Source organism: Bacillus rossius (genome assembly GCF_032445375.1).
Source record: "Bacillus rossius redtenbacheri isolate Brsri chromosome 4 unlocalized genomic scaffold, Brsri_v3 Brsri_v3_scf4_2, whole genome shotgun sequence".
Lineage (NCBI taxonomy): Eukaryota > Metazoa > Arthropoda > Insecta > Phasmatodea > Bacillidae > Bacillus > Bacillus rossius.
In genome coordinates this window covers 17,171,263-17,183,819 of record NW_026962011.1, presented here as the reverse complement: position 1 = coordinate 17,183,819, position 12,557 = coordinate 17,171,263, and positions in this window count along the sequence as shown.

The window sequence follows — 12,557 nt, the reverse complement described above, 5'->3', positions numbered from 1 at the left end:
CAGGAGGTAACGAATATAAGCCTACTTCTACACGTGTTATGAACGCCGGATACATACGGCCAGGCAACCGTGTGTTTTGGCGCGCTCTACTTCCACGACGCGCAACGGCACCGGCAAGTTTTTATTACTACCTCCTCTCAAGTTCTGATCTCCTAATACTTCACAGCAGAGAAGCGCTGTTGGTCGGAGCCCGTAGGTACTTCCTCTCACCTAACCTAATCCATATGCTAATCTATGCTAACCTAACCTAACCTAACCTAACCTAAACTAAACTAAACTAAACTAAACTAACCACACCTAACCTAATCCATATGCTAATCTATGCTAACCTAACCTAACCTAACCTAACCTAATCCATATGCTAATCTATGCAAACCTAACCTAACCTAACCTAAACTAAACTAACCTTAACCTAATCCATATGCTAATCTATGCTAACCTTACCTAAACTAAACTAAACTAAACTAAACTAAACCAAACCTAACCTAACATAACCTAACCTAACCTAACCTAACCTAACCTAACCTAACCTAACCTAACCTAAACTAAACTAAACTAAACTAAACTAACCACACCTAACCTAATCCATATGCTAATCTATGCTAACCTAACCTAACCTAACCTAACCTAATCCATATGCTAATCTATGCAAACCTAACCTAACCTAACCTAAACTAAACTAACCTTAACCTAATCCATATGCTAATCTATGCTAACCTTACCTAAACTAAACTAAACTAAACTAAACTAAACTAAACCAAACCTAACCTAACCTAACCTAACCTAACCTAACCTAACCTAACCTAACCTAACCTAACCTAACCTAACCTAACCTAACCTAACCTAACCTAACCTAACCTAACCTAACCTACCCTAACCTAACCTAAACTAAACTAAACTAAACTAAACTAACCTAACCTAATCCATATGCTAATCTATGCTAACCTAACCTAACCTAACCTAACCTAAACTAAACTAAACTAAACTAAACCTAACCTAACCTAACCTAACCTAACCTACCCTACCCAAACCTAACCTAACCTAACCTAACCTAATCCATATGCTAATCTATGCTAACCTAACCTAACCTAACCTAATCCATATGCTAATCTATGCTAACCGAACCTAATCCATGCCAATCTATGCTAATCCATATGCTAATCTATGCTAATCTATGCTAATCTATGCCAATCTACGCTAATCTATGCCAATCTATGCCAATTAGTATGCCAATCTATGCTAATCCATATGTTAATCCATGCTAATCCATATGTTAATCCATGCTAATCCATATGTTAATCCATGTCAATCTATGCCAATCCGTATGCCAATCTATGCTTATTCGTATACCAATCTATGCTAACCTGTATGCCAATCTATGCTAATCCATATGCCAATCTATGCTAATCCATATGTTAATCCATGCTAATCCATTTGCCATTTTGTATTTCTAGTAATTTCCACCAACTTCGAATCGTGACGTCACCGTTGCAATTTTCGTTACGATCGCCATCTTGAAAATCCGCAATTTTTTATGTTAGAAAATCGGGAAAAATTTTAAAAATCATTAAAAAAATTAAATAATCGAATTAAATAAAAATCTTAAAAACCACTGTTGCAGTTATTGTTACGGTCGACATCTTGGATTATATAAATGTTGCATATTTCGTTACACCCGCCATCTTGGTTGAGTACCATATCATTCTTACACTTTTCGTTAAGACCGCCATATTGGGTCCTATTAATGTTACAATTATCGTTATGGTCGCCATCTTTAAATTTAGACGCCATCTTGAAAATCTTTATTTATTATCCGATTTTAATGAAAAAAAAGTTCAAAATTCATCAAAAAATTAACTTAATAGAATTCTGTTTATATCGATTCCCGTCCTTGATTCGAAACCGGCGAGGGCAAAAAATATAAAATCAACAGATCCTTCCTCCACAGAAGCCACCTTCAGACTGACCTACCTCCACCAATAACAAGGTATTTACCATCAGCTGGTATGACGTCACCACACCTTTGACCTTGACCTTGACCTTTGACCTTAACCTTGAAATTTGACCTTGACCTTGAAATTTGACCTTGACCTTGAAATTTAACCTTAACCTTGAAATTTGACCTCGACATTGATCTTTGACTTTGACCTTGATGTCCATCACGGATCCGTCATTTTATGTTCAGTACATGCTAGTGGTCATTGCCACCATCATGTTTTCGTCTGCTGGAGGTCACCATATTGTGTGTACTTGTCTTACCATCATGCAAATTCTATTCTAACATGCTACAGTGCAGTAATAATTTATTATTGCTTAGGTGCCCACCATCTTGAAATTTGACCGCCATGTTGAAATCATGTAATTATTTAGTTAGAAATGCGGGAAAAATTCCAATAGTCTCCGAAAAAATCAATTATTAATTTACAAATTGAATCGATGGATCCATGTCCAAGGTTCGATTCTTGACCAGTGACAGTTGTAACTAATTATTAAATAAATTTTAAATTCTTTTTTCCGTTACCTTTCGCGGAGTTTATTAATCATAAGTCAATATACCTAACCAAAGAATCAATACAGTGACGATAAGCCTATCATGAAAGTCTAATTTTTGAATAATCTGAATAACCTATAAGCCGTTCATGTACAAAACCGCACATAAAGAACAATTGTCTTCAGTCCATGAGACCGAGTCATGTCATTATCAGACGTATAGGCTAGTCATTTCAGGACCACATGACCTTCGTCGTTAGCTAATTATATTCAATTAATCCATCGTGACATTTTTATACATTCTAAAGGAGCAAGTAACCTTGAAAAATATTTTAGTAACACCAAGAGGTGATAAACTAGTAAATATTCAATCACTACATTTTGTACTACGCGCAATCAACAAAAAGGAAGCACCATCAACGAAAAGACAGCACCACCAACGAAAAGGCAGCTCCGCCAACGAAAAGGCAGCACATTTGGAAGCAACGACAACGAAAAGGCAGCACAGCCAACGAAAATACAGCACATTTGGAAGCACCGACAACGAAAAGACAGCAGCGACAACGAAAAGACAGAACATTTGGAAGCACCGACAACGAAAAGGCACCACATTTTGGAAGCACCGACCACGAAAAGTCAGCACCGCCAACGAAAAGGCAGCTCATTTGGAAGTACCGCTTTCGAAAAGACAGCACATTTGGAAGCATCGTCAACGAAAAGGCACGGACCGCAAGACCGGGCCATGAACAATGTCAGTCATATAGTCCATGAACACAGTACACACAGAAAAACGAAATGTACACCCAGTACACACAGGAAAACGTAATTTACACACAGGAAAACGGAATATACACACAGTACACACAGGAAAACGGAATGAACACACAGTACACACAGGAAAACGGAATGTACACACAGTAAACACAAGAAACCGGAATGTACACACAGTAAACACAAGAAAACGGAATGTACACACAGTACACACAGAAAACGGAACGTACACACAGTACACACAGGAAACGGTACGTACACACAGTACACACAAGAAACGGAACGTACACACAGTACACACAGGAAACGGAACGTATACACACAGTACACACAGGAAACGGAACGTACACACAGTACACACAGGAAACGGAACGTACACACAGTACACACAGGAAACGGAACGTATACACACAGTACACACAGGAAACGGAACGTACACACAGTACACACAGGAAACGGAACGTACACACAGTACACACAGGAAACTAAACGTACACACAGTACACACAGGAAACGGAACGTATACACACAGTACACACAGAAAACGGAACGTACACACAGTACACACAGGAAACGGAACGTACACACAGTACACACAGGAAACTAAACGTACACACAGTACACACAGGAAACGAAACGTATACACAGTACACACAGGAAACGGAACGTACACACAGTACACACAGGAAACGAAACGTATACACAGTACACACAGGAAAAGGAACGTACACACAGTACACACAGGAAACAGAACGTACACACAGTACACACAGGAAACGAAACGTACACACAGTACACACTGGAAACGTATACACACAGTACACACAGGAAACGGAATGATCACACATACAGTAGCGGAAACACACAGGCTTAGTTGGAAATCAGAATACAAGAAATAAAAACATTAAATTTTTACTTTCAATATTTAATTACTTCTCAACATTACACAAATACAAGTAAAAGAAGCCATTATTGTATGTAGCCTGCTTTCCTCAGTTCTTTGAGTATGAAGGATATTTCTTTGATGCACGAATAGTTTCCTTCACAAAGCGAGCCATGTAGAAGTCTTAGCCGGTCAACCATTATGTTTGGATCTTTCCATGATGTGTAATCAATCTCTTCTACCACCATCTTACTTGCTTGTTTATTATAAATACTGTCAATATCACAATCATCCCAGTGATCATAATAAGCATTATCAGATTTATTTATTATAACACGACGTTTCCAACGTTTCGGTCTCAGGACATCGCCACATTCTTCGATCTTGTCAGCTCTAGGTGCTTCATCACAGTCTATACCTTTGTCAACAGCCTCAGAGTCACTGTAACAATCACTGTAGAAGACATCCTCTTCACCCAGATTACCGTATGAATTCGCTATCGATGATGTCGAAGTGTCTTCATCGTCTTCATGCTTCCTTTTTAGGAGTCCATCATTTTTACAAAGAATGGAGGATCTACTGAATATAGGCTTGAATGTATTCTCACTTTTCACGGTGTTGATACTGCCATTAGTTTCAGTCTTCCCGAAGCCATTAGCATCCTTCAATTTATGTTCTTTCTCACGATCGGGTGAGCTAATACCATCACGCTCAGGACAAGGAAAATTATTGTCGTAATGCAGATCACTCTTCTTTAGTCTAGTGGATCCATCAGTGTCCTCTATGCCGTAAGTAGTCTTGACTTTACATGTTCTACCATGTCTTTTTAAGCTGTCAATTCGTGTTAACAACCTGCTACAACGATTACAGCTTAACATGTTGCGTAGTGGGTTTCTAGCACAATCATTCTTCCCATGACGTCTAGCATTCCTTCTCATGGCAAAATCCTTGCCACAGTAACTACAGCGGCTTCCTTCCGATTCAGCTGCAGATAACAAACCACGATCCATGGTAGCTTCTGTGACTAATGCCAGATGCAAACTAAGAGTTTTAAATTAGATCCAATACTTAAATAGAAATTTTTTCATATTTCATCAGCGAGAGTTAATTTATCTCATACAAAAGTACTTGCTGCAACTAGTTCTGCTTTTCAACAACTGATGACGTCACGTATTGCTTGCAGGTAAATAATATTTAGTTCTTTAATGCAGGATGCGGGATGCTCACTAACGATCGCAAAAGAAAGATGGCTTCGCTAGACTCCAAGGAAAAGGAAGTTCGTCTTGCATGTTGGTGCTCCACAGATGTCTCATGGAGTAATATTAATTTGACTGAGTAATGATATTTTTTAATTCCACCTGATAAAAATATTGCAAGTTTTGATTTAGTAGCAGAAATTATCGAATTAAATGTAACTCCAAATAAAATGACATGTCTCATTAGGAGTAAAACTCCTTCATGGAGAGTTCGGTTTCTCAGAATAGTCAGATACACTTGAAGAAACCACAGGAATGATTGCAAGAACACGGGAAAAACCATCAAAATATTGATAAGAATAATCAGGAGCACACGGAGAAAAACCATCATAATATTGACAAGAATTATCGGGAGCACACGGAGAAAAACCATCATAATATTGACAAGAATTATCGGGAGCACACGGAGAAAACTGACAAAATTTTGACAAAAATTATCGGGAGCACACGGAGAAAACCACCACACATTTTCTTGGATATCATTAAATTTAAAAAAAAATTAAAAATAAAAATAAATTAATAAAAAATTTAAAACAAAAAAAATCTACAAAAAAAATACACAAAATTCTGGCTTGTACTAAAACTCTATCATTGATGAGCAAAGATAGAGTTTTAGTACAAGCCAGAATTTTGTGTAATTTTTTTGTAGATTTTTTTTGTTTTAAATTTTTTATTAATTTATTTTTATTTTTAATTTTTTTTTAAATTTAATGATATCCAAGAAAATGTGTGGTGGTTTTCTCCGTGTGCTCCCGATAATTTTTGTCAAAATTTTGTCGGTTTTCTCCGTGTGCTCCCGATAATTCTTGTCAATATTATGATGGTTTTTCTCCGTGTGCTCCCGATAATTCTTGTCAATATTATGATGGTTTTTCTCCGTGTGCTCCTGATTATTCTTATCAATATTTTGATGGTTTTTCCCGTGTTCTTGCAATCATTCCTGTGGTTTCTTCAAGTGTATCTGACTATTCTGAGAAACCGAACTCTCCATGAAGGAGTTTTACTCCTAATGAGACATGTCATTTTATTTGGAGTTACATTTAATTCGATAATTTCTGCTACTAAATCAAAACTTGCAATATTTTTATCAGGTGGAATTAAAAAATATCATTACTCAGTCAAATTAATATTACTCCATGAGACATCTGTGGAGCACCAACATGCAAGACGAACTTCCTTTTCCTTGGAGTCTAGCGAAGCCATCTTTCTTTTGCGATCGTTAGTGAGCATCCCGCATCCTGCATTAAAGAACTAAATATTATTTACCTGCAAGCAATACGTGACGTCATCAGTTGTTGAAAAGCAGAACTAGTTGCAGCAAGTACTTTTGTATGAGATAAATTAACTCTCGCTGATGAAATATGAAAAAATTTCTATTTAAGTATTGGATCTAATTTAAAACTCTTAGTTTGCATCTGGCATTAGTCACAGAAGCTACCATGGATCGTGGTTTGTTATCTGCAGCTGAATCGGAAGGAAGCCGCTGTAGTTACTGTGGCAAGGATTTTGCCATGAGAAGGAATGCTAGACGTCATGGGAAGAATGATTGTGCTAGAAACCCACTACGCAACATGTTAAGCTGTAATCGTTGTAGCAGGTTGTTAACACGAATTGACAGCTTAAAAAGACATGGTAGAACATGTAAAGTCAAGACTACTTACGGCATAGAGGACACTGATGGATCCACTAGACTAAAGAAGAGTGATCTGCATTACGACAATAATTTTCCTTGTCCTGAGCGTGATGGTATTAGCTCACCCGATCGTGAGAAAGAACATAAATTGAAGGATGCTAATGGCTTCGGGAAGACTGAAACTAATGGCAGTATCAACACCGTGAAAAGTGAGAATACATTCAAGCCTATATTCAGTAGATCCTCCATTCTTTGTAAAAATGATGGACTCCTAAAAAGGAAGCATGAAGACGATGAAGACACTTCGACATCATCGATAGCGAATTCATACGGTAATCTGGGTGAAGAGGATGTCTTCTACAGTGATTGTTACAGTGACTCTGAGGCTGTTGACAAAGGTATAGACTGTGATGAAGCACCTAGAGCTGACAAGATCGAAGAATGTGGCGATGTCCTGAGACCGAAACGTTGGAAACGTCGTGTTATAATAAATAAATCTGATAATGCTTATTATGATCACTGGGATGATTGTGATATTGACAGTATTTATAATAAACAAGCAAGTAAGATGGTGGTAGAAGAGATTGATTACACATCATGGAAAGATCCAAACATAATGGTTGACCGGCTAAGACTTCCACATGGCTCGCTTTGTGAAGGAAACTATTCGTGCATCAAAGAAATATCCTTCATACTCAAAGAACTGAGGAAAGCAGGCTACATACAATAATGGCTTCTTTTACTTGTATTTGTGTAATGTTGAGAAGTAATTAAATATTGAAAGTAAAAATTTAATGTTTTTATTTCTTGTATTCTGATTTCCAACTAAGCCTGTGTGTTTCCGCTACTGTATGTGTGATCATTCCGTTTCCTGTGTGTACTGTGTGTATACGTTTCCAGTGTGTACTGTGTGTACGTTTCGTTTCCTGTGTGTACTGTGTGTACGTTCTGTTTCCTGTGTGTACTGTGTGTACGTTCCTTTTCCTGTGTGTACTGTGTATACGTTTCGTTTCCTGTGTGTACTGTGTGTACGTTCCGTTTCCTGTGTGTACTGTGTATATGTTTCGCTTCCTGTGTGTACTGTGTATACGTTTAGTTTCCTGTGTGTACTGTGTGTACGTTCCGTTTCCTGTGTGTACTGTGTGTACGTTCCGTTTTCTGTGTGTACTGTGTGTATACGTTCCGTTTCCTGTGTGTACTGTGTGTACGTTTAGTTTCCTGTGTGTACTGTGTGTACGTTCCGTTTCCTGTGTGTACTGTGTGTACGTTCCGTTTCCTGTGTGTACTGTGTGTATACGTTCAGTTTCCTGTGTGTACTGTGTGTACGTTCCGTTTCCTGTGTGTACTGTGTGTACGTTCCGTTTCCTGTGTGTACTGTGTGTATACGTTCCGTTTCCTGTGTGTACTGTGTGTACGTTCCGTTTCTTGTGTGTACTGTGTGTACGTACCGTTTCCTGTGTGTACTGTGTGTACGTTCCGTTTTCTGTGTGTACTGTGTGTACATTCCGTTTTCTTGTGTTTACTGTGTGTACATTCCGGTTTCTTGTGTTTACTGTGTGTACATTCCGTTTTCCTGTGTGTACTGTGTGTTCATTCCGTTTTCCTGTGTGTACTGTGTGTATATTCCGTTTTCCTGTGTGTAAATTACGTTTTCCTGTGTGTACTGGGTGTACATTTCGTTTTTCTGTGTGTACTGTGTTCATGGACTATATGACTGACATTGTTCATGGCCCGGTCTTGCGGTCCGTGCCTTTTCGTTGACGATGCTTCCAAATGTGCTGTCTTTTCGAAAGCGGTACTTCCAAATGAGCTGCCTTTTCGTTGGCGGTGCTGACTTTTCGTGGTCGGTGCTTCCAAAATGTGGTGCCTTTTCGTTGTCGGTGCTTCCAAATGTTCTGTCTTTTCGTTGTCGCTGCTGTCTTTTCGTTGTCGGTGCTTCCAAATGTGCTGTATTTTCGTTGGCTGTGCTGCCTTTTCGTTGTCGTTGCTTCCAAATGTGCTGCCTTTTCGTTGGCGGAGCTGCCTTTTCGTTGGTGGTGCTGTCTTTTCGTTGATGGTGCTTCCTTTTTGTTGATTGCGCGTAGTACAAAATGTAGTGATTGAATATTTACTAGTTTATCACCTCTTGGTGTTACTAAAATATTTTTCAAGGTTACTTGCTCCTTTAGAATGTATAAAAATGTCACGATGGATTAATTGAATATAATTAGCTAACGACGAAGGTCATGTGGTCCTGAAATGACTAGCCTATACGTCTGATAATGACATGACTCGGTCTCATGGACTGAAGACAATTGTTCTTTATGTGCGGTTTTGTACATGAACGGCTTATAGGTTATTCAGATTATTCAAAAATTAGACTTTCATGATAGGCTTATCGTCACTGTATTAATTCTTTGGTTAGGTATATTGACTTATGATTAATAAACTCCGCGAAAGGTAACGGAAAAAAGAATTTAAAATTTATTTAATAATTAGTTACAACTGTCACTGGTCAAGAATCGAACCTTGGACATGGATCCATCGATTCAATTTGTAAATTAATAATTGATTTTTTCGGAGACTATTGGAATTTTTCCCGCATTTCTAACTAAATAATTACATGATTTCAACATGGCGGTCAAATTTCAAGATGGTGGGCACCTAAGCAATAATAAATTATTACTGCACTGTAGCATGTTAGAATAGAATTTGCATGATGGTAAGACAAGTACACACAATATGGTGACCTCCAGCAGACGAAAACATGATGGTGGCAATGACCACTAGCATGTACTGAACATAAAATGACGGATCCGTGATGGACATCAAGGTCAAAGTCAAAGATCAATGTCGAGGTCAAATTTCAAGGTTAAGGTTAAATTTCAAGGTCAAGGTCAAATTTCAAGGTCAAGGTCAAATTTCAAGGTTAAGGTCAAAGGTCAAGGTCAAGGTCAAAGGTGTGGTGACGTCATACCAGCTGATGGTAAATACCTTGTTATTGGTGGAGGTAGGTCAGTCTGAAGGTGGCTTCTGTGGAGGAAGGATCTGTTGATTTTATATTTTTTGCCCTCGCCGGTTTCGAATCAAGGACGGGAATCGATATAAACAGAATTCTATTAAGTTAATTTTTTGATGAATTTTGAACTTTTTTTTCATTAAAATCGGATAATAAATAAAGATTTTCAAGATGGCGTCTAAATTTAAAGATGGCGACCATAACGATAATTGTAACATTAATAGGACCCAATATGGCGGTCTTAACGAAAAGTGTAAGAATGATATGGTACTCAACCAAGATGGCGGGTGTAACGAAATATGCAACATTTATATAATCCAAGATGTCGACCGTAACAATAACTGCAACAGTGGTTTTTAAGATTTTTATTTAATTCGATTATTTAATTTTTTTAATGATTTTTAAAATTTTTCCCGATTTTCTAACATAAAAAATTGCGGATTTTCAAGATGGCGATCGTAACGAAAATTGCAACGGTGACGTCACGATTCGAAGTTGGTGGAAATTACTAGAAATACAAAATGGCAAATGGATTAGCATGGATTAACATATGGATTAGCATAGATTGGCATATGGATTAGCATAGATTGGCATACAGGTTAGCATAGATTGGTATACGAATAAGCATAGATTGGCATACGGATTGGCATAGATTGACATGGATTAACATATGGATTAGCATGGATTAACATATGGATTAGCATGGATTAACATATGGATTAGCATAGATTGGCATACTAATTGGCATAGATTGGCATAGATTAGCGTAGATTGGCATAGATTAGCATAGATTAGCATAGATTAGCATATGGATTAGCATAGATTGGCATGGATTAGGTTCGGTTAGCATAGATTAGCATATGGATTAGGTTAGGTTAGGTTAGGTTAGCATAGATTAGCATATGGATTAGGTTAGGTTAGGTTAGGTTAGGTTTGGGTAGGGTAGGTTAGGTTAGGTTAGGTTAGGTTAGGTTTAGTTTAGTTTAGTTTAGTTTAGGTTAGGTTAGGTTAGGTTAGGTTAGCATAGATTAGCATATGGATTAGGTTAGGTTAGTTTAGTTTAGTTTAGTTTAGTTTAGGTTAGGTTAGGGTAGGTTAGGTTAGGTTAGGTTAGGTTAGGTTAGGTTAGGTTAGGTTAGGTTAGGTTAGGTTAGGTTAGGTTAGGTTAGGTTAGGTTAGGTTAGGTTAGGTTAGGTTAGGTTAGGTTAGGTTAGGTTAGGTTAGGTTAGGTTAGGTTAGGTTTGGTTTAGTTTAGTTTAGTTTAGTTTAGTTTAGGTAAGGTTAGCATAGATTAGCATATGGATTAGGTTAAGGTTAGTTTAGTTTAGGTTAGGTTAGGTTAGGTTTGCATAGATTAGCATATGGATTAGGTTAGGTTAGGTTAGGTTAGGTTAGCATAGATTAGCATATGGATTAGGTTAGGTGTGGTTAGTTTAGTTTAGTTTAGTTTAGTTTAGGTTAGGTTAGGTTAGGTTAGGTTAGGTTAGGTTAGGTTAGGTTAGGTTATGTTAGGTTAGGTTAGGTTAGGTTAGGTTTGGTTTAGTTTAGTTTAGTTTAGTTTAGTTTAGGTAAGGTTAGCATAGATTAGCATATGGATTAGGTTAAGGTTAGTTTAGTTTAGGTTAGGTTAGGTTAGGTTTGCATAGATTAGCATATGGATTAGGTTAGGTTAGGTTAGGTTAGGTTAGCATAGATTAGCATATGGATTAGGTTAGGTGTGGTTAGTTTAGTTTAGTTTAGTTTAGTTTAGGTTAGGTTAGGTTAGGTTAGGTTAGCATAGATTAGCATATGGATTAGGTTAGGTGAGAGGAAGTACCTACGGGCTCCGACCAACAGCGCTTCTCTGCTGTGAAGTATTAGGAGATCAGAACTTGAGAGGAGGTAGTAATAAAAACTTGCCGGTGCCGTTGCGCGTCGTGGAAGTAGAGCGCGCCAAAACACACGGTTGCCTGGCCGTATGTATCCGGCGTTCATAACACGTGTAGAAGTAGGCTTATATTCGTTACCTCCTGGCTGTTTATTACCGCCTAATACTTTTCATAGCGAGACGTCCTGGCGAGCTGGTCTGTCCGTCCTCCTCCGTTCGTTCGTTACGTAACGGGACATTTTTTCGTGCGTACATGGCTGATGAACATAACGGGACACTTTTTCGTGTGTGCATGGTCGAAGGAAGTGACATAATCCCCGAATCCCCCTCCCCCCTCCCCTGTCCCAGAACGAACCAAATACATCTACTTTCTTGATTTGACTAGCGTATTATTCCATCCGGTGCATGTATATAAGCGAGTCCTAGACAGCAGGTCGCTCAGATTGTTACTGTCGACGACGGTGTAAGGATCATCTAGATTATTTCATCTGGTGCATAAGTCACGTAATTACCTGTTCTTGAGAACTCGATGGCATCTTTACCGACTTTAACGCCGAACTCGATGGACGTTGTACCATCGTCTACGGAAACCTTGACGTCAGCGACGACAATTGTGGAGCAGAACTCGTTGGCAACGATGACGACGTCAACATTGGAGG